Raw genomic sequence first — 24,082 nt, 5'->3', positions numbered from 1 at the left:
GGTACAGAAAAAACGTGCGTTTAATACAAGAGTGCATGAAGGCACCGGAAATACATTGGGAACAAATGACTGGTGGTTCAAGACCTCTGTGAAGTGCAGGAGCGTGCAAGAAGAGGCTGTTTGCACCCAGTCTCGAACCAGGGACCTTTCGCGTGTTAGGCGAACGTGATAGCCGCTACACTACGGAAACCTGTAGGGACTGCTGCTGGTGTCTCGCTTGCGTTTCGGGCTGAGAAAGGGACGCGTCACTTTAGGCAGAGGGCGCTGGAGAGAGGAACAAAGAGCGCGATGAAACAAAATGCCGAAACCCGGGATCGAGCCAGGGACCTTTAGAACATACTCTCACGAATCGTTAGAATACGTGCGTTTGATCATCAATTGCGTAACAACCACATTCGTTCGACTTGAGCCATCAAGCTCATAGTTTTCAAATCTTGAAAGCTGTCATTGAGCACATCATAGTCTGCAGTACGCCCCATAACTTGCGTACTTCAACAGAAAGAAGAGCAGACAGCTCCATAAATATGCGAGGCGCAGAGAGTGCAAGGCGAGCCGCACACGTTTCGGTGGCTGAGAGAGGGCAGTTTTTGCTTCTGCATTTCCCAGGTAAGGACGCATGACAACAACCGATCGCGGTGCTCATTTACGACATAGTGGTGATGAGTTTTCAGTACGTGTTCTTTTGAACGAGCAATGAGGTTGCTGCCTTGGACAGCTGACTGCACGCTCTCATTGTGCCACGTGATGAGTATTCACCAGGCTCGTTCAGTCATTAGTCACATTCCATCGTTTGCCATAAGCAGATGCTGCAAGGTGATGTGGATATCAGTTCCCAGTCTTGTGGACGAGGACAGAAAGAACACACAAGGGCTCATCCGCGATTTGAACCCAGGACCTCCCACACCCTAAGCGAGAATCATACCCCTAAACCAATGAGCCACGGCAGCACTTTCCATTTTATTCTGTCAGCGAGCTTGAGGACGGGGGAGAGGCGTCATTCGCTCGTCCAGTCAGACCTTCATCAATAAGTCAAGAAAGCCGCAATTACACGACTGCCTTGCAGACGAAGGGCAGTGAACTGCACCCGGTAAGAGGGGAACAAGCGGCACTAGGCGACACCGAGGCATGAGCCCCAGCGAGGGGGGTTAGCTTGCATGGTACAGCGCTCGCTTTGCATGCGAGAGGTAGCGGGATCATTTCCCACGTCCTCCAGGTGTGTGCTTAGAGCTTGATGTGCCGAAAGGTGTCCTTTAGCCTGTGGTCACGGAGAGCGTCATGCATCTGTCAATCATTTCGCAGCCACGCCCCCTCTTCATCTTCTCTCTGCCTTAAGCGTCTCCGCCACTCTCTCTTGACATTTCATGTCAGCATGTCAGAAGTCCGAGTGACGTTTTTAAAGGCTGAGTGAGGGCACGATGCTGAAGCAGAGAGGCCACTTCAGTCAGAGAGACTTGTGCTAGGTGAGATCTGAAAAACAGACTTGCAACAGAAACAGACCAAAAAAGTATCGGTGAGATCAAAAGGCAAATGCAACATCCAGCAGAGGGCGTCTAAAGATTAGGGAACGGGCGACTGAAATCCATGAGGCAAACTTTCCGGCTGTGTACTGCAGCTGGCCTCGTTGGCGTAGTTGGTAGCACGTCAGTCTCATCATCTGAAGGTCCTGAGTTTGATCCTCACACGGGGCAGGGCTGCTTCCTCTCTTGCTCTTTTCAAACACTTGCGACAACTGTTCGCTCATAACCACGTCTGGAATGCGTGACCTTTACACGGGGGAGAAGCAACGCCGCATCCCTTTTCTAAAGAACATTCACATTCAGAAATAAGTCAAGAAATTTGCCATTACTTTCGCTCGCGCTGCTGTCAGCCTGCCCATGTTGCCAAAGAAAGATTCACTCGGCGTCAACATGACAGAACAGCGATCACTTGAAAACACTATTCCACACTCCGTAAGCAAGAACTTCAGTGTTTGCAGTCACCCGATATGCCGATAGTCAAAGGAGCACAAAACACGAAGCGTCAAAAGACAAGATGAGTTGATGGAAAGAGCGTTGAATTGATGAGCACAAAAGTTCAGCTCGTACAATAGGCAACGAAGGTCCCGGCGTCATCATCGCACTTGAAAGGACTGCCTTGCAGACTAAGGGCAGTGGGAGGTTGCTGTTTTGAGATGGAGGCATTGGGATGGTGGGCCGAGATCTATTCTTCTTAAGGAATTCTTCATCGTGAAAGATCGGTCCACAGGTCATCCAAAGAACTTACAAATATTTTTGGACTCAGGGAATCACGTGCTTCCGGAAGGGAGTGAAGTGCTCAAACACATGACATGCCCCCTTGATCTCACATGCACAATTCTGCTGCAACATGCACAGCTACCGTCCACACCAGGCAGTGGGGCTTCAGCAGAATTTGCTACGCCACCTGCAATTACATATCCAGCTGCACACATATACATGGCCCCTCTGTCCTTTTCAGGATCTCAAAAAAAAGCATAGCGTGGTTTTCCTGCAACCTGATTGACCGCATCTCCCTCAGAATGTGCCCCGTTGCATTCATTGCTGAAGCAGGACGGAGGCTAACGGGCATGCCAGAACAGTTAGGCTCAGCGATCTCTCCAAAATATTGTGGTTGTAGTGGAAGAAATATGGTTTAAATTGTACCTTGGTATTTCAAACTCTCTCTAGAATGTTATCCATTTCTATTTTATTTTGACAGGAACTGGCTAATGACACTAGATGAAAAGAGAAGAAAGAAAACACAACGTTTCGGCCGTGGAGCCTTCTTCAGGTGTGAGGGCTCCACGGCTGAAATGTTGTGTTTTCTTTCTTCTCTTTTAAGCATGGAATAGACCTATTACTTGTTCCTTTGCAGCCTACGCATGCTGACACAGCTCCCCACCTGAACTGCTAATGATGCCTGGTAGTTTGTGGTACTTGGGTATTGTCTTATGTTTGCTCAAACTGCATATGTGTGATTGCATATTTTTGGGTATTTTCATATGTCAATATTTAATTCACTGACATTCCTGTATGCTTGGAAGAAAGGTAGATTGGATTTGGCACAGGACGCCTGCCCATATTTGTTGATCATTGTTGGGCTGGAAAAACAATGATAAAAAGTGTATGAAAAAAGCTCTCTCCAATATTTCCCTTCTCTTCGCCATGGTTACACTGCCCGTTCTTTCCGTCTTTTGTCCTTCTACAAAGATTCCAGGGCTCTTTTTCCACCATAATATCAGAATATTTTTTTCTCTTTTAAAGGCTGTAGGTGGGGTGTGATGGACTGTACCACTATCATAGAAGATTTTTTCAGGACACATCGCAGTTCCATAGTAGAATTTATCAATAGTAGAATTCCATAGGACATTATTTACCAACATATTACCCAGTGTGAGACTCTGCCAGTAAACCTCAGAGCATTGAGTTCTCCACTGATAAAGATGGCTGTCTGAAGTCATGAAATCCACTGCTGGGATGCCTGAGAGACAGTAATTGAATCTTGGCTGGAATTAGGCTTTCTATTAGTGTTGATCTTTGGGAATTATGTGGTAAAAAGGGAAAACTCCTTTACTTTAGTCACTTTGAATGTTCAAATGTACAGAACCTGCAAAACTAAGCAATGAAAAAAATCCATCACCACTCTCATGATAGCATAACTCATAGTCTCTGCTGTTATGTAACAATACACACTTTCAATTTTCTTATCGCCTGTCTCCAGAGAGAATGTTGTTAGTGCTGATGACCTTGAATAAGACCTTGTTGACTCTGTAAAACAATCTTCCTCTGCTTAGATTTTCACTCAGATTGATTTTGTTCTCAGATTATTCCTGGCAGGACTGAGTTTCTAGGAAATGAAAAGTGAAAGAAAAAGTACAGAAGATCAGCCCTTGAATATACAACATTGTGCAGTGAGATTGTTAAATGTATTAGCTGCTATCCTGTGCTAGAGCCTGTCGTGGTAAGCAGTGGATGACAGGATCTAGCACAGATACTAATGAAACACTGTTAATGAAAGATAAAACACTTGAGTCTTATTTTAGTTTTCCATTTCCCTTTCATTTGTGATGTACTGTACAACAGGCCACAGAACATGCACAAAAACAGATATGCACACATTCACACCAGGCAATGACAGTCTGCCCAGTCAGAATCTGAGCTGAGGTATCAGAATTCTGAATTCCCTGAATTCTGTCATGGATCATCCACAATAAGGGCAATGTTTGAACACGAGGATCCCCAGGAGAGAGCCTAGTAACATAAATCTTGGAGCAAAAGCAGATGATTAACTTCATAGTTTGTGTGGTTGAGCCAAAGTTGAGCATGAGGATATGTGAGTCACCATTCTTAGAAATGGATCCAACTTCAGACAGGCGTCAAAAGTAAGAGTATACAGTGCTGGGGCAATGACACTTCAATGATCAGAAGGATAACAAGAGTTTTAATGCATTGAAATTGATTTTCTGGTGATGCACACTGTCATGGAACTATTAATTTTTTAAGGATCACTTACTGACGTCAGACAGCTGCCAATTCTCCAGACTGGAAGGATGAACAGTTTATCCCCCTAGGTACCATATTTCCATATTTCGAAGCATTGGAATAATACATGTCATACAGCAACATAAAAACAGGAAGACAAGTATCACAGCCCCTATAATCGGTGTTAGTAACTTAAAAGAAAAACATTCCCCCTGGCCCAAACAGTGATTCTAACCAGGAGAGAAAAGCCGGTGTATCTTTTATGCCTCTCTCTTTATTCACCTTGTCTTTTAGTTCTTTTAAATGCTGAATAGCGAGCGTAAGATTTCCGTAATCATAGTCATTAGCTGGAATATATGTACAACAGGAGTCTCCTACTAAAGCATAGACTCCTCCAGATGCTGCATTTTGAAGGTCCAGCACGAACCTGTTCTGAAGTGCCATTAATCTAACTCCCCTTAATTCTTGTTTGATAGCGTCTAAGCCTTCTAACATGATATTAATAAAAGAGTACATTTCATAAAAAGTCGCATGGGTGAGGCTGTAGAATGAGGCATTAAAGCACATATATAACAAGATGCATTAAATTTCTTTAACTTTACAGTATGATTTATAAATTTATACCACAAATTACTCATATCCCCCTCATTATCAGTTTCATTCAGCCAGTTTGTATACAAAGAGGCTTCGTGTTTAGATTCTTCCTCTTTTGGGGTGGTGACAGGCTTCTACATAAAAAGGAAAAAGGCTGTGCACATCAGTCCCAAGCAGGTTATCCCCATCTGTCCTTGTGGAGACATCACTCCTGCGCTTTGTTCAGTTCGTTTGTGACCTTTTTACAGTGGGAAGCATGAATCCAGGGCACCATTTCTGTGACCTTCACAGCAGTGGCAGTGGTCAGCAGCACCTGGTACAGCCCCCTCCACCTGAGTGAACACCATTTCTTTTTCCTGAAGTCTTTCACCAGAATCCAGTCTCCTTATTCACTCATTAGTTCTTACAGCACAGGTAAATCCCTGTGGGCTGGAGCCCAGCATAATCCTAGGCTTTTTTGGTCAACATTGGTCAACAGATTGGTCAACAACTGGGTAATAACTCTTAGAAAAATCTACACATTGTTCCCCTGCCTCAGCTGTGACGTTTTGTAGAACAATACTAGCTGAAGTTGTAAAATTTCTCTTTGTTCCGTTCCTGCAAAACATCTTATTATGAACAAACAAACCACAATAATCATTTGCATCTAGGGGAATCACTCCCAAGGGTAACCCCCCTTAAAGCTATATTGTTCTACCCATCAGGTTCTGCCACTAGATAAGAGAATCTTTCCCATGAAATCATTTTTTGACCTTCATGATCCCTTCAGGGCGTACAATTAGCACAGAAGCAGCAGCTTTAGTCCACATGTTTTTCAAACAGGATATTAACGATATGATCATAACGAATAATACCAGACCCACAAATATGTATTGAACCAGAGACCCTCTCCATGTTCCTAGCACAGACTGTAGCCATGCACCAATACCCCAATCATCTGGATTGCAGGATTTACGAAGAAAATTATTTTCGCAGTAATTAATTTATTATATTTACTATATTTATTATACAAGTGTAAATTAATTACTGCGAAAATAATTTACTTCGTACACTGTGCAGAGTGCCGTATACTCCTAGTTGCGGCACACACGATACATACAGTAAAAAGCCTCAGGCACTGTGTTAGATGTGTTTTCGACGTTATATATGCGTTTATTAATGTCGTCGATTTTACGGTTGCAATTCGACGTTGATTATACGTCGAGGCGACGTATATATACGTATAGCCGTATTTTCGCCGTGAATATACGTATATGCGACGAATCAATGCCCACTGGGTAAACTCTTGAGCAAACTCTGAACCAGCTCTAAGGAAACTAATCCGATTAGACGTTACTTTGACTCATCTTTTTACGCTCAGTGCTGGATTGCTCAAACTCCAGCTAGGGTTAGGGTTAGCATTCCCACGCTACTTAGACACTTTGTTTACGCTCAGTGCTGGATTTTGGGAACTTCAGGACGAGTGGGAATTTTCTCCTATCTGTCAATTCTGTTTTGTTTTGGAGACTCTTGGGTGCCTATGTTGTACAGTGCAGCGTGAAGGAAACATTTTCCAAAACTGTGTCAGCTCAAAAGTTGTAAGAAAACCTCTCCAGCTGCTTTAACTCTCTTCATTTTTGTCATTTAATGTGACACTCGATGTATAACTGGAGCCTCACATATGCAAATGGTGAGGCTCCAGTTCGACACCACTTTACAGTATCTGACAAAAGCATGGCAGACTGTGCCATGACCGGCAGATAACTTCTGCTTATTTTTACCATATTAAACATTGGAAATCCTCCCAGTTGCATTTGTGACACTTGATTTTGACTCCACCTAAGACACTCTTAAATCTTCAAACACTTTTCTCTTCTCCCGCAACACTCTTGTCTGTCGGCACTATGTGGCAGCGTTGCATGACAACCCATCTCACCACGGAAAGGAACCTAACAGCTTTGGTAAGAGAGGAGAAAAGAACATGGCCCGTACGGGGACCGAACCCATGACCTTGGCGTTATTAGCACCACGCTCTAACCAACTGAGCTAACCGGCCTCACGACAGTGGTCCTCTCTGTGCTGCAAAAAATCGAACTCAGGGAATTTCTTTTGCCCTCCTTTGAATAGAAAGCCGTGTAATTCAGTGTACGGGCTTTCTCGTGCAGTTTCATGGTTCTTGTAACCCAAATCCTACACTGGCCTGAAGTGTCCCCCCATTTCACAGCATTTTTCAGCTGATTTAAAATGTACCTAAAGGAGAAGCATTATTGAAGACCATCAATTACCAAGAGCTTTTGTCAAAGGTTTTGGTGGTCATTTTTAATGACCACAGAGCACTATGACCTCGGTTTTACATCTCAGCCGAAAGACAGCGCCCTTTTACAACACAGCGTCTCCGTCACTATGCTGGGACATTGGGACCCGCACAGACCTCAGGGTGAGCGCCCCCCCGCCGGCACCATTAACACCGCTTCCAGCTGGAAGCTTTGTTTTTCCCTGTAGCTTACCCTCATCCGGGTACTGACCTGGCTCACACCTGCTTAGCTTCAGTGGGTTTTCAGTTGCGAGTTGCAAGGGGATGCAAGTGATGGAGCCGCTCGCTGCAAAAGCCACTGCATTGGCCGGGAATCAAACCCAAGCCTCCCGCGTGGCAGGCAAGAATTCTACCACTGAAACACCAATGCTCAGTGTCTGGGCCTTCAAAAAAGACGCTTTTTTGGTGCTCTGTGCAAAAAGCGTCGACATCTGCTTCCAGCTGCAAAATGCCATTCGCGGATGCTGAAGAATTTATTTCAAGGCAGCGGGTACAAGCGATTGGGCGTTTTAAAACCACCAGGAACAGCAAAGAGGCGCGCTTCTTTGCTTGCGCCGGAACACACCGACTGGAGGCGGACAACGTAGTCGGCAGGATTCGAACATGCGCGGGGAGACCCCAATGGATTTCTAGTCCATCGCCTTAACCACTCGGCCACGACTACAGCAAGCCCTGCTGCCGCTGCGTTCTTGCTACAATCTTACCTGGATCGCAAGGCGCCGGCGGAAGCCTATTTCAAAGTCGTTCTCCGTTTCAATAAAACATTTCCAAAATACAAGCCTTGCAGACAGACACGCCTCAGAGGACTTAAGGGTGGCTTCATGTCGGAATGATAAAGTCTCCCCGTCCGGACATGAAAATGCCACTTTGTTACACACAAAAAAAGAATCAACAACAGAGAAATGCCCACAAGCATTTGAAAAGCCGCACCACGTCGCACTTGAAATAGCTCTTACATTAGTGGTAGACGCAGGAATCGCCTTTTTATTTACGCTCTTACCAACGCGATGGAAAGCAAAACAAAGCAAAGCAGAGCAAAACAAAACGAACAAACGAAAACCCTCACGTCCCGCACTTGCATATAACGCCGTTACGTGCCCAAGCGGTATTGTATGTCATCCTAGCACTGCACGCCGGTGCGTATGGTATATGGGAACGAGCACACGCCACGAATCGTCTCGAATCACTCCCGACAGCTGTAAGGTGCCTTGAAGCGTGCACCCCCAACATTCTTCTTTGCGCATCTGTGATAGGTAAACTCTTGAGCAAACTCTGAACCAGCTCTAAGGAAACTAATCCGATTAGATGTTACTTTGACTCATCATTTAAGGGACCCTTGTTAATTGGAGAAATCAATGATTTCGAATGAATTCTGTATGCGTTAAAAGACAGCTATACACAGAAAACATGCAGGACACTGCTCATGATGTTTCCCGAGCCGAAACACAGTGCGTTTTTCCAAGCCATCTGACCAAGCCTGCCCCCTGAAAACTGCAGGAGATCGTGTAAAGACGTTCAAGTTTGTAACTACTGCACGCACAGGAAGCAGAATAAATTCCTCTATTCAAACTGTCAAAGGTTTGCTTTGCGAACGCTGCAGGACATCGCACAATCTCTTTTGAACAGGGACAAACGATTTCTTATGGGGCGCAGTAAGTACAGACGTTTAAAAAGCTCCACTCATGCCAATGATGCAGCATGAAGAAGCGCAACCTAAAGTTTGCATTCCTAGCACTGTTGCAACCTAGCACTGTTGCATTCCCCGCATCAGTAGCTAAGAGAATATAATTTACGACTCTTGTTAATGCAGTTTCAGAAACCAGACTGAAATTTCTCAAGTATATTATTTGAATCCATTTGATGTTGGGCAACAACTATTCTTTCAAGACTTTTAGATTGAAATGGGACCTTTGAGACAGGCCTGTAGTTGTTAAGAACTTGTGGATCCAAATTTGACTTCTTAAGGAGCGGTCTAAGAACCACTACCTTAAATTGATCATGTACGACGCCTGACGCAAGCGATGCATTCATCATACTAATTATAGGTCCTGCCAGTCCTTCGAGGGAATCTTTGACTAGCTGAGTGGGGATGGGATCTAGCAAACAGGTGGTTTACTTTGTCTTACGTCTGTGTTCATGAGTCCACCATAAGAAGAAATCTGAACAGGAGTGGTGATCATGCGAGGTCACCACGGAGGAAACCACTGCTCTCCCCCAAAAAAAAACCACCACTGCCCCTCTCAAGTTTGCTAAAGACGACATGGATGTTCCACAACTCATGGAACAATGTTCTGTGGACAGACGTGACAAAAGTTGAACTTGTTGGTAAATATGCACAGTGTTATGTTTGGAGATAACAAAACACCGCATACCAACTCCAAAACCTCATCCCACCTGGGAAGCATGGCGGAGGCTGTACGGCTTGCAATCATCGAGGGACCGATGAATTCCGAGATGTATCAGGAAATTCTACAGCAGAATGTCAGGGTGTCTGCCTGTGATCTAAAACTCAAAAGACGCTGGGTCTTGCAACATGACAAAAACAAAGGAGTACATCAACAACAGAGTGGCTGAAACAGAAGAAATTCCGTATGTTGGGATGGCCAAGTAAGAGTCCTGACACACACGCTTTCACTCATATGAGCTACACGGCTACCAAGATGATCTCAGGTGCGCCGAGCTGGTACGGAACATATTGAACTGATCGACGGCGAATTGTCTCTCAGACAGGCTTTTCACCTCTAAGCTCCCTGACTGACAGTGATCAGCTAGGTAGTAAAACAGTCAGCTGCTTCTAAGCCTTAAACAGCTGCATCTCGGCGCTTCCACGGAGAGATGATTTGAAAGCCGAACATCGCCCATTGGGAACACCTTACTATCACTAGTTTAAGAGACTCTTAAGGTCTTGCAGAGGTGCCTGTCTAATAGCATGCGCTTTGCAAGCTATAGGTGTTTAGGCTGAGGCAGAATGCCTGTTAACAAAATGTTTTTCTAAAGGGGCCTCGCACTCTTTTCCAAGCAATGGTCACCATCCCCACCGAGTGTCACAATGTAGTCATGTCCTAGGACATCACCTGTTAGTCTCCATTTGTCTGCCACCAACACTTTAGGTTACGGGGCCACAACCGCACCCCGGAGACCAGAGGAGCCGTTGGCGTTCTGGCGGCGCAGATTGGGCTGAAGGTGGGGCGCTTGAATCTCGCTGTTGGAGGCCGTCTGAAACTGACCCAAGCCTTTCCCTTGAATTAAATGTAAATAAGAAATGAACCCCAGATGCACATGGAATCAATCACGTGTTTCCTTTGAGCCGTTTCAGAGACTGCTCCAGAGTTTACCTTGCACAGATGCGCAAAGATTAATGATGGGGGTGCACGCTTCCAGGCGTCTTACAACTGTAGGGACTGATTAGAGACAATTCGTAGCTTGTGCTCATTTCCCTCTATTCCCCGTGTTGCAGTGGTAGGATGACTTAAATTCCTGCTTCGACACGTAACGGGATTATAATCAAGTGCAGGAGCTGAGGGCTTTAGTTTTGTTTCGTTTTCCATGGCGTTCGTAAGCGCGCAAATCAAAGGCAATTCCTGCGTCTAACACGAATGCTTTTGAAAGTGCAGTGTGGTGCAGCTTGTAAAATCCTTGTCCACATTTTTGGTTCGTTGATGTTTTTTCTGTCTGCCAAAGTTGCATTTTGACATCCGGACTGGGGGACTTTATCATTTGAACGTGAAGCCAGCCTTAAACCCTCTGAGGCGTGTCTGTCTGCCGGCACGAATCTTGTGAAAGGTATTTTTTTTAACGGAGAGCAACTTTAAAAAGGTTTCCGCAGCCACCTCGCAGTCCGTGTTTGATTATAGGAGGAATGCGGCGGCGGGGAGCCCGCATTTGTCGTGCTCGAGTGGTTAAGGCGATGGGCTCGAAATGCGTTGGGGCTTCCCCGCGCAGGTTCGAAACCTGCCGACTCCGGCGTCTGCCGCACGTCACCTTGTGCCTGCGCGGCAGAGGCGGAGTGCCGCTTCTCCTTTCCTGGTACTATAAAAACGCTAAATCGCTTGGCCCCGCTGCCATGGAAAGCAATTCTTCAGATAACCACACATTTTGCGTTCGCACCTCTGGTGCTCTACTTATGCCTTTGAAAACCTAATGAATAAAGCTGTAAGAACCGACACGATGTGTAGGTGCTCTTAAAGCACGCAGTAAAGAACTGTTAACAGCAAGGGTTTCAGTGGGTTAACTGAGGAGAAGGCGTGATCGCTAATTGTTGACTTTTTATTTGGTGTTAGAAACACTCTTACTGTGCATGACGTGCAACAAATGTAACCACAGAAATTGCATCACGCTTTCATGTATGCTATTGCACACACCAACGTTGCCTAGATAGAAAACCGAAATAGCCGTGGGTTTGCTTGCTGGTCTGAAGGATCTCTCTTCGAATCTCTATCATTTGTCAATGGAAGTAAAAGGCGCTGCAATCTGATACGTTCAGAATCAAACCCGCAGCTGTTGTTCGACTTTATTTCTTGACTAATTACAACTGAGTGTCGCATGAGCAGTTACATAAACTTGTCTGGTATATTTGAACACAAATGCCGTTCTTCAATTAAAACTAACAGTACATTGTCAGGGACATTCAGTTCTATACAAACAAGAGACAGACGAGAATATTTCTACCGTTCATGTGGACTACGTGTTGACTTACTGATCGGAATAATTGAAAGGTTCGGGCTCATAGCCGATGCAGTGCGTGCTAATTAGAACAGCAACGCTGAGCTCTCAGCACCGTACTGAGCCCAGGTGTTTTTCTAAAGCTGTCAGGTGCAGTTCATTTACATGAAGGAAATCTCTTACTGGGTACGATTACAATGCAGTAAGTAGCATAGACTACTTAGGGAGTAGCGCGATGCGTTTAAAAACGACCCGAGCCAGGCAGGAGTCGAACCTGCAATCTCTTGATCCATAGTCAGACGCGTTATCCATTGCGCCACTGGCCCTGGTGTGACACTGCAGGACTGTAACCCAGTGAGATCAGCACTGCAACTAGTAAAATATTACCCCCGGTCCATTCTTTTCCAAAAGTGAGAAACACCTGTTTTCTACATTTTGTCTGTTTTAAAACCATATCTCATTAAACCAAACCAAGAGTTTGTCTTTTGCACTGATATTCTGATTCATTTCGATTTCAAAGAAAAAAAAAACATTATCTTCCAAAGCATCATAAAATTGTCCATTCTTCCAGACTCTACTTCTCTCTTGTAGTAGTACAGCAGACCTTTCCAGGTGAGCAGATCACAGAGTCCGAAATATGCTTCCTCCATCAAGCAAAGTACCTGAACATGACTCTGTCTTCATAAAAGCGCCCCTGTAATAAAGAAATTAAATCTGAAATCAAGAGGGAAGTTTCCTACTGAAGTTCAAGAAGTCATCAATTTTAACCTAGCAACACATTAAAGGCTGCATCTATACAAGTACGATTCTAGAAATGCTCACCAGATTACGTTTTAAGAAGGAACTGCGCCTCAGGTTCCGCCGAGATCTTAACTTGGATGGCAGGATTCAGAGTCCGGAGTGCGGACTGATGGCGCACGGAGGGTCCACATACTGTGGATCCCTCAGTTTTCTTCCGCGTGTTTAAACCGCCAGCGTGTGACTCCCCTGTCCCCGTGACCTCATTGCTCTGCTCTCGCCTCTGTGCAGCTGAGCCCAACTCATGGTAAAGTGGAAAACAATATGCCCTCAAAGTGGGATTTACTCTGGATCGAGGATAGATGTCACCTTTTTATCGTTGAACAGGATGTATGTGATGTGGCGACTAGGTTCAATTTTGTATCCTTTTAAAAGATTAAGGACTGGGGTGAGCGTGATTTACAACCCTTTCAGCTAAGAACCCGACATGAGCACCGTTTAAGCTGCATAGACTCGGTCGTTTAACTCTTCTCCATTAGCAGGGTTAAGGTTAAAGAAAAAAAACATTGCTGACTTCTTTTTTTTTGCCAGCCGCTAGCGCTGATTAGCAATGTTTGTATTTCATGTTTTGCAAGTTGCATCCATTTTAAGAAAAACAAGTCGCGTTAAAGACAGGAAATGAATACTTGCATTTAATTAAGTCTAGCTGTAGGCGGTTGTCTGTAAGGACCAGTTCTGTTCAAGAAGACAGAACAAAGAAGGCACCACTGGGATTCGGACTCAGGATCTCCTGTTTAAGAGACAGGTGCTTTAAGCAACTAAGCCACGGCACCCCGGGAGCGCTGTCCTTTTGCAGCCACTTGGACACACCACTCAGACACATCTGCATTCGGTGTGTGCTCCGCCTGCTCGCTGAGCAAGTTGCCACCTTTACATACAATAGCAACATCGACACCAAGAGAAAGGATGACAAATGGCTTTTATCTGGAACTTTTCACGTCCAAGGAGCTCAATGTGCTTTCTGTGTACAACAGGGCCTCTGAACTCCACACTGGCCACTGAACCACAGCAGTGGCGTGCTGGCTTGACATCTCCCAAGGAAAATGTTGAAATCGCATGTGGAACAGGAAAATGACCCTCGAGTATGAGGGAAAAAAATGAAAAAGATCATCTGGAGCGCGCTAGCTCATGTCCGGACAGTCCAGTTTCCCCGACGAGGCGATGGCGATGGAGTGCTAATCCATTGTGCTCTGCACGCATGGGTTCAAATCCCATCCTAGTCGCTCTCCATGTCTGACACGTGTGCCTGTTCGACATTGGCCCTCCTGTCGTTTGCTCCGGTACTAGAGCCGAACATTTTCTAGCGGTGGCTGAACATGGTATAGTAGGTTAACGTCGGTATCGAGCAGTAACAGTAACAGTATTTACGTGCCGCTGCTGCCAAGTGGCTCTGGGTTGAGACTGCGTTTTCACTTACTTGCAACGCAAAAGGAGAAAGCGATTTTTGACAGTCTCTCGAGAGACTGCGCTAGGTGTTTAGGCATAGACTTTGTCAGTTCCCCCTGGGATGATGGCCTCTCAAATAGCTTGTGATTCCTCTAGACGTTTATACAGTAGAAGCCTGCTTTGTGGCTTAAATCCAAGCTAAGGAAACGAGTTAGAGGTCTGTTACGACCCCAAGTGTCTAGGGGTAAAGGGGTGTATCATTTAGGATAATTCTTTTGGAAGCAGGGGGATTCTGGTGAGGGACTAGTAAGCGTGATAAGGGTAAGGAACTAGAGTGGTGCCAAAGAAAAGAAAATAAACAAAATGGAGCTGGCTAGGACAGTGAGGGAAAGCTAATCTGACTACAAAAGAAAACCCGAAACACACGGTCTTCGGCGTCTTCAACACCCTAGCTAACCTGCACTGACTACCCAAAACCATACAAGACAAATGGCACTCACCCGTACTAAACTAGTGTACTAATACAAAGTCAACTAAGTGTGTAAGTGTACCCAACAACCTAAACTAACCTTATATACAAAAGTTCACACAAAAACACAAGTGAACCAGGAATACAAATAAGGGAAAACAAGAGTAATAAACAGGAGCAGGGTACAAAAGAACACAAAAGTTGAACATGTAACACTGGGGCAAGGGAATGACAAAACAAGGAAGAACACACAAACAAATGAAAGAACAAAGAAACTAATGTAAACCAACAAAACAACAAAGCCGAAGCTATACCAAAATACACAAACACAAAGCAAAACAAACCAACAAACGAAGCCGAAGCAATAACAAGAAGCAAAGCGAAGCAAAGCGAAAACCAAAACCAAACGGGACCGAAGTCAAACGAAAGGCCTCTTCTTTCTGAAAGCCTCCATGTTATATAGTGAATAAGATGTGTTCTGATTGGCTGAGGGCTGTTTGATGATGACATCATATTGAAACTGTGGTGTGATGGTTGACATTGTTTGACATAACAGAAAAAACACACACAGAACACACACTGGGACGTAACACCCCCACCCATAAAAACAAACATCTAATGTTTGGACAATGAAGACAAAACCAATCAAACAATATGCTATACTCTACCCCCAGCCAGGTCATTTCCAAGAATAAGAGTTACTCCATTAACAGGTAGCGAAGGACATACCCCAACTCTAACAAATCCAGTAACTAAACCACATTGTAGATGTACACAGTGTAAAGGCACTTTCATAAAACCCATTTCGATGCCTTGAACTAATACACTCGAACCACAGAAAGATTTATCAGACAAAGGCAGTGCATCCACAACAATAAATGACTGGGCTGCTCCACTATCTCTAAATATTTGAATTGTTTTCTGGTCTTCTGGTTTACCTTGTAGCGGCGAGGCTTATTAATAAGAAATAATTAAGTGTTTCTGAGCTTTCCCAAATTATTTCTCTGTTCATCTCTGTGGTGCAGCCACAGAGAAACTATTCATGCAAGCTGATATAAGGTTTGATTAGGACAGCTCCCAAAGGGGGATGCACTTAGCTAAGCCTGGCTATCATGATCAATGGTCATCCATTGGTGCCTATCTGTCTAGGGAGTGCCAGTTGGACATCTGGACTGCATTCCTAAGTGTCAGGAGTAAGTGACTCATATCTCACCTTGATCAACCAATCAGGGACTGGTAGGGCCGAGTAACCCACATGGGACTCTGATGCCCATGGAACTTTCAACCAATCAATGAGCTGAAGTTCCTCCAGGTAAAAACAGGCAACACAGAGAGCCTGAGAGATTCAACAAGATTCGGCTTCAGTAAGATTCAGTAAGATTCTGGAGAGGATTCTGTGGACTGTTCTAAAGGGAATTCAAAGGAGAATTCCAGGGCAGGACGGCCCAGGAGCAGAAGGATCCCAAGGGCAGGACATTCTCGCAGCGCGCCTCCTGACCATCCTGAGACTCAGCCCGGACAACCACGGAACGGCCAGTGTGTCCGAGTGCCAGAACTTTCCTTTGTTCTAAGAGTCTAGAGCGGAGGTTGCCAGAGACTAACCAGAGGATCCACTCGAGGTTAGCACCAGCAGCAAGCCTCGTGAACAGGTCGGAACTGTGGACAGCTGAATCACTATTCAGAACTAGCTCTTCATCAGGAACGAACAGGTCCTCTTCCTGACTTGCTGGGACCCACAGTCATCTTTTCTCCTGTGCACAAACTTTGCTAGTTAAAGCCAACAGTGAGCATCAGCAGCGCATCGTTGCAAGCCGCACATCACAGCCTGGCACCGAGCCAGAGAGCGCGGATTTGACAGCAACAGCCTGCAACTGTTTCTTTGTGCCCGCAGGAGATCTGAATCCCCAGAAATTGGATGAGTATTCAACTTCAATGCATTACAGCTCGAGAATTCAATTGTTATCCCAACCAGTTGATATCAATTTATTTCCTAAGAGTTATGTACTTGTTTTGAGTATCTAATGTAGAAGTTGTAACCAAGTTCAATTACGAAACGGTATAAATGAATGATATACTGAACGTATGTCCTCTTGATATGTGTAACACTTAGTAACTGACTGAATATATACCTTTTGTATTCTGATAACCCTCTCGATAAGATCTGTTAGGTTTACATGCATATTCTATGTATTAATAAATGTATCCTCGTGTATTAGTACCTGTGTGTGTGCGTTGTTTGAGTTATGTCGCATGGTTGGATTCTAAAGCCATCAAAAGAATCAACTTTGTGATTTACTGCTACAATTAATAATTGTCTCAGTAAATGCCCAAACCCTACAGAACTGGTGCCTTCAGAGAGCCACTATGATTACATATTTGGCGTCCCTGAGCCGGTTTTCTTACAACCTGTTAGCGAAATGAATCCTTCCATAATAAATGGTTCATAACTAGGGTCAGGGAGACTGTTTTCACTAGACAAAGGAATAGCAGAACGGGAGACAGTCTTAACAAACCCAGCACTCTTAGGATGTTGCTGTTGCTGCTGCTTATGTTTTAGGGCCAAACAATCTGCAATTATATGACCTCTCTTGTGACAATAAAAACATTCACGCTCCTCTTTAAGACGTGAGGAACTAGTTTTTACTGGGGGAGACTGAGACTGGGAACTTAGAGTAGACAAAGTCTTCTCCGCACGCACAGACATGAAAACATTCTTATGAGTGAGCACGAACTCATCTGCCAAAACAGCGGCTTGCGATAAAGTAGTTACTTTTTGCTCATTCAAATACACAACAATGCGTTCAGGCAAACAGTTCTTAAATTCCTCTAAGAGCATTAACTCACGCAATGAGTTAAAGTCACTCACTTTACTGGCTACAACCCATTTATCAAAGAGAGTGCCCTTCTCTCTAGCAAATTCAACAAATGTCTGGTCTGACACTTTACGATGATTTCTGAAGCGTTGTCTATATGCCTCAGGAACTAATTCATAAGCCCGTAAGATAGCAGCTTTCACAGTATTGTAATTCAAACTTTCTTCTAAAGAAAGTGTAGAACAAACTTCCTGAGCTTTGCCCACTAATCTACACTGCAAAAGCAGTGACCAAACCTCCTTAGGCCAACGAAGTGATGTGGCAATTCGCTCGAATGCACCAAAGTACGAATCAACTTCCGTCTCCCTAAACAGAGGTACTAAAGCAATGTGCTTACTTACATCAAAGGTGGTAGAGAGTGGATCTTGCAAAGGAGACATGCTAGAGGCCTCGGAGTAGGTCGGCTGCACAGCAGGAGCATTCTTTCGTGCTTCTAGCTCAAGCTGTCGGAGCTTAACCTCTTTCTCCGCCTTGATCTCCATCTTACGAATTGCAAGGCGCAATTCAAATTCTGCCTGGCGTACTTGGGCTTTTTCCTCCATGTGCAAGCGGGCCAAATGAACTTTCAGGCGAGTATCGCTTTTTGACCCGGTGGAGACCGGAGAGAACGGTTCAAAGGGAGGCAAGGTGGCCTTGACCTCAGCCTCCACTAAGTCTTCAGCCACCCCCTGCACCTCGTCCTGTTCTTCCACCACCATAGCAGGTTTAGCACCAGCCCCAGGAGAACCGGCGTACCTGCTCGTTAATGCAATGACCTCTAACTCTACCAATCTATCCATCACAGGTCTCTTGACGTCCCTTTTAAGAGCTTGCGTCGAAACCTGAATCTGGAAGTAATCAGCAATTTGGAGCAATTCGTCCTTCCTACACTTATCCAGCTGCTCAAAGGAAGGTTCCTCCACAAACTTTCGCAAATCAAAAGTAGCCATAACTACAGTACCTTGCCAAAACACAATCCACAAATCAAAATCCTGTACCAACACCAAAATTCTGCAACACAAAAAAAAATCCTTAGGACGGGAATTTGATATCCCGGACGAGCCCCCAATAATGTTACGACCCCAAGTGTCTAGGGGAAAAGGGGTGTAACATTTAGGATAATTCTTTTGGAAGCAGATGGGTTTTGGTGAGGGACTAGGAAGCGTGATAAGGGTAAGGAACTAGAGTTTTGCCAAAGAAAAGAAAATAACAAACAAAATGGAGCTGGCTAGGACAGTGAGGGAAAGCTAATCTGACTACAAAAGAAAAACCAGAAACACACGGTCTTCTGCGTCTTCAACACCCTAGTTAACCTGCACTGACTACCCAAAACCATACAAGACAAATGGCACTCACCCGTACTAAACTAGTGTACTAATACAAAATTAACTAAGTGTGTAAGTGTACCCAACAACCTAAACTAACCTTATATACAAAAGTTCACACAAAAATACAAGTGAACCAGGAATACAAATAAGGAAAAACAAGAGTAATCAACAGGACAGGGTACAAAAGAACACATAAGTTGAACATGTAACACCTGGGCAAGGTAAAGACAAATCATGGATGAACACACAAACAAACGAAAGTACAAAGAAACTAACGTAAAACCAACAAAACAACAAAGCCGAAGCTATACGAAAATACACAAACACAAAGCAATACAAACCAACAAACGAAGCCGAAGCAATAACAAGAAGCGAAGCGAAGCGAAGCGAAAACCAAAACCAAAAAGGACCAAAGTCAAACAAAAGGCCTTTTCTTTCTGAAAGCCTCCATGTTATATAGTGAATAAAATATGTTCTGATTGGCTGAAGGCTGATTGATGATGACATCATATTGAAACAGTGGTGTGATGGTTGGCCAATGGGGAAGGGAGAACAATCAAGGGTCAGCAGTGTGGACATAACAGAAAAACACACAGAACACACACTGGGACGTAACAGTGCCGGCGGGGGGGCGCTCACCCTGAGGTCTGTGCAGGTCCCAATGCCCCAGCATAGTGACGGAGAAGCTGTGTTATAAAAGGGTGCTGTCCTTTGGATGAGATGTAAAACCGAGGTCACAGCGCTCTGTGGTCATTAAAAATGACCACCAAAACCTTTGACAAAAGCTCTTGGTAATTGATGGTCTTCAATAATGCTCCTCCTTTAGGTACATTTTAAATCAGCTGAAGAATGCTGTGAAATGGGGGGGCACTTCAGGCCAGTGTAGGATTTGGGTTACAAGAACCATGAAACTGCATGAGAAAGCCCGTACACTGAATTACACAGCTTTCTATTCAAAGGAGGACAAAAGAAATTCCCTGAGTTCGATTTTTTGCAGCACAGAGAGGACCACTGTTGTGAGGCCGGTTAGCTCAGTGGGTTAAAGCGTGGTGCTAGTGACGCCAAGGTTGTGGGTTCGAGCCCTGTACGGGCCAGGTCCATTTCTCCTCTCTTACCAAAGCTGTTAGGTTCCTTTCCGTGGTGAGATGGGTTGTCATGCAACACTGCCACATAGTGCCGACAGACAATTAAATGACAAAAATGAAGAGAGTTAAAGCAGCTGGAGAGGTTCTCTTACAACTTTTGAGCTGACACAGTTTTGGAAAATGTTTCCTTCACGCTGCACTGTACCACATAGGCAGCCAAGAGTCTCCAAAACAAAACAGAATTGACAGTCATATAATGTCCATTAACCCCGGTTTTAAACGCAGCATCATGTCAGCCATCATAAGAATATGAGTCCAATATTTTAGAATATAGTCAGAATGACTTCTAACCTTACCTGTGGTGTCTTTAATCCCTATTGCTCAATGCATGGTGTACGTACTGCATACATGTGTCTTGAGAATGAGGAATGGGCCCCTGAGACAGTCATTTACCTGTTTCACAAATGATCGTATTTTACTAGAGATTCTGTTTGGGATTCAGATGTGCATTCGGACAGCAATCCCTTTCAAGAAATGATACGTTCTGGATGAGGTCAGTGGTGCTGGAACACTGTAGTTAGGATGTGTTTGCAGTGATTGTGTGTCCCCTGCTTCAACGCAGTGATATATAGATGTGCTCCTGTAATTTATTGGTACATGCCCAGGGCAGTAAGCAGTCTGAGGATTTATTTCCAGACGGCATAGAGCAGTGAAGCAGTGAAGTAGTGCAACACACTGGATCATTATATTATTAGAATCTATTCTACTTAAATTATTACATTATACACAATTTGAGTTCATTTTAAAAAGTAAAAGGTAATGAAAGGAATGCATTTTCATAAGAAAGATAATACCGATATGCATGTGATAATCTTCCTTATATCATGTAGTGCGTCATTTGGACACTTTGTGGGCTTGAAATACAAAGAAAATCATGTTCTATGATACAAGATAAATACAAAACTTAAGCTTTTATTTTAATTAGATTTGTTTATAAAGCATAAGCAATCATTTATTACATTAATATATCTGAAAATAACATTTTAGCATCATATTATTACATACAGGTCTCTAGCTTCAACACAGTGCTATATATATATATATGCTCAGTGATTTATTGGTACATGCCCAGGGCAACAATCAGAATGAGGATTGATTTCCAGACGGGCTACAGGTAGTGTTGTGAAATACTTCAACACACTGGATCGCAGATTTAGACCCCCTGCACTCTTACTCCTTAAAAACCAAGGAAATGAAGATATGTAGCAATCACATTGTAACAGGGGTGACAGTGACTTAATGCTTATACTAGTGGACTTCTGGTACCTTTAGGGTACGGTGTTCCCTGAAGGGCTCTCAAACCCCGCATTTCAGATGCCTAGCTGTATCGCTGATGTGTTGCACCTCAGAATCACTTTTAAACCTTACCTCTGGTATCTTTAATCCCTATTGCTCAACGCATGGTGAAAGTATTGCATAAATGTGTCTGAAAATGAGCAATGGGCACCTGAGAGACTCATTTGCCTGTTTCACAAATGATCATATTTGACTAGAGATTCTGTTTGGGATTCAGTTGTGCATTCTGACAGCAATCCCTTTCAAAAAACGATACATTCTGGATGAGGTCAAAGGTGCAGGAACACTGTATTTAGGATGTGTTTGCTCTTATTCTGTGTCTCTAGCTTCAACACAGTGATATATATATATATGCTCACTGATTTTTTGGTACATGCCCAGGGCAATAATCATTATGAGGATTTATTTCCAAATGTGCTAGGGTTAGTGTTGTGAAATACTTCAACACACTGGATCGCAGGTTTAAACCCCCTGCACTCTTACTCCTTAAAAACCAACAAATGCAGATATGTAGCAATCATATTGTCGCAGACACTCATTTGCCTGTTTCACAAATGATCATATTTTACTAGAGATTATGTTTGGGATACGGGTGTGCATTCTGACAGCAATCTCTTTCAAAAAATGATTTTACCTTATCGCGGCATTGCCATTCTTGCCTCTTTGGACAATATCTCCATCTTGTGGTCGTTGTTGGTAATGTCTAGACAATATCTCCATCCTGTGGTCGTTGTTGGTAATGTCTTCTTATGCCCTTTTTTTATTTCAATTCTCTATTAGTTGATTCTAGAATCTCTACAATGGAGTTGAAAACATCAGTTTTATAGCAGACAATATGACATTATTTATAGTCCAATTAGAAACTTATTACCCTGTTTTTAACATAATAACACATTAAAATTGATTAAAACTAAGTTTGGAACACCAGGGAACATAACAAATGATTTTAGGAAAACCATGAGGTTCTCTGTGTCCGATGCCTGCAAGGGGAGAAAGCTAGAATCCTTTGATTTTTTCAAAATTTGAAAATAAACATCATTTAACAACAGCTTTCATTCCTAGGAGTGAAAAACAACCATTTTTGAAGACATATTAGTTTCTAAAACACTACAATAAAGTTAAAAACATCCGTTTTATGTTACATTATTTTGTGTGAAATTTGTCATTTTTTGCACTATTTTTAATAAAATCTCTAATTAAAAGTGATTAAAATTAAGTTTGGAACAACAAGGAACACAAAAAAAAAAAGATTTTAAGGAAAAAAATGATGTCTTCTGTGCCAGGTGCCTGCAAGGGGAGAAAGCTAGAATCCTACCCAGGCTCCTGGAGCTCTGTCCTGGCTAAAGGAGGGTGAATCCATCCCCTTCAAAGCTCCATGAAAAAATGATATTTTTAAATTTGAAAAAAAACATTATAGAACAACATCTCTTGGTCCACAGAGTGCAAAAATCCAACTTTGAAGAAAATCCATTGACTGATCCCCGAATTCTGAAGTTTCTTCGCATGATATAGGGCTTGCAACCACTTTCTGGAAAATGATAAAAATGCCAAAAATGAAAAAAAAGTTATCAATTCTAGAGCCTAAGAGGAAAACAAGACAAATGTATATCTCCAAAAAATGTTATGTGCTTCAGAAGAGCCCAGGAAAGTTTTTTGCATACATGAAACCACGCCCGTTTGCACGTAAGCAGACATGGTTGCACACACGACTGCAAGAAAGCACGCGTGCATGCGAAGTCATCCTGTTGAGCATTTGAGAAGCCGCACCACGCCGCACTTGAAATAGCTCTTACATTAGTGGTAGACGCAGGAATCGCCTTTTTATTTACGCTCTTACCAACGCGATGGAAAGCAAAACAAAGCAAAGCAGAGCAAAACAAAACGAACAAACGAAAACCCTCACGTCCAGCACTTGCATATAACGCCGTTACGTGCACCCCCAACATTCTTCTTTGCGCATCTGTGAAAGGTAAACTCTTGAGCAAACTCTGAACCAGCTCTAAGGAAACTAATCCGATTAGACGTTACTTTGACTCATCTTTTTACGCTCAGTGCTGGATTACTCAAACTCCAGCTAGGGTTAGGGTTAGCATTCCCACGCTACTTAGACACTTTGTTTACGCTCAGTGCTGGATTTTGGGAACTTCAGGATGAGTGGGAATTTTCTCCTATCTGTCCATTCTGTTTTGTTTTGGAGAGTCTTGGCTGCCTATGTTGTACAGTGCAGCGTGAAGGAAACATTTTCCAAAACTGTGTCGGCTCAAAAGTTGTAAGAAAACCTCTCCAGCTGCTTTAACTCTCTTCATTTTTGTCATTTAATGTGACACTCGATGTATAACTGGAGCCTCACATATGCAAATGGTGAGGCTCCAGTTCGATACCCAGTTCAACACCACTTTACAGTAAATGACAAAAGCATGGCAGACTGTGCCGGACCGGCAGATAACTCTTGTCTGTCGGCACTATGTGGCAGCGTTGCACGACAACTCATCTCACCACGGAAAGGAACCTAACAGCTTTGGTAAAAGAGGAGGAAAGGACCTGGCCCGTACGAGGCTCAAACCCACGACCGTGGCGTTATTAGCACCACGATCTAACCAACTGAGCTAACCAGCCTCACAACAGTGGCCCTCTCTGTGCTGCAAAAAATCGAACTCAGGGAATTTCTTTTGTCCTCCTTTGAATAGAAAGCCGTGTAATTCAGTGTACGGGCTTTCTCGTGCAGTTTCATGGTTCTTGTAACCCAAATCCTACACTGGCCTGAAGTGCCCCCCCATTTCA

The 24,082-nt window shown here is 43.8% G+C and overlaps 1 non-coding gene across 1 annotated transcript; it reads right to left on the bottom strand.

The window, feature by feature from the left end:
• Positions 1 to 12,280: 12,280 nt before the first annotated feature.
• trnah-aug (transfer RNA histidin (anticodon AUG)) lies at positions 12,281 to 12,353 on the bottom strand. Its single transcript has one exon. It is a non-coding gene; the product is annotated as a tRNA-His (tRNA).
• Positions 12,354 to 24,082: the final 11,729 nt, after the last annotated feature.

The sequence above is a fragment of the Lepisosteus oculatus genome, unplaced genomic scaffold, assembly GCF_040954835.1.
Source record: "Lepisosteus oculatus isolate fLepOcu1 unplaced genomic scaffold, fLepOcu1.hap2 HAP2_SCAFFOLD_67, whole genome shotgun sequence".
Classification (NCBI taxonomy): Eukaryota; Metazoa; Chordata; class Actinopteri; order Semionotiformes; family Lepisosteidae; genus Lepisosteus; species Lepisosteus oculatus.
The sequence above is the reverse complement of the archived record's forward strand: the minus strand, read 5'-3'. Positions and strand labels throughout refer to the sequence as shown.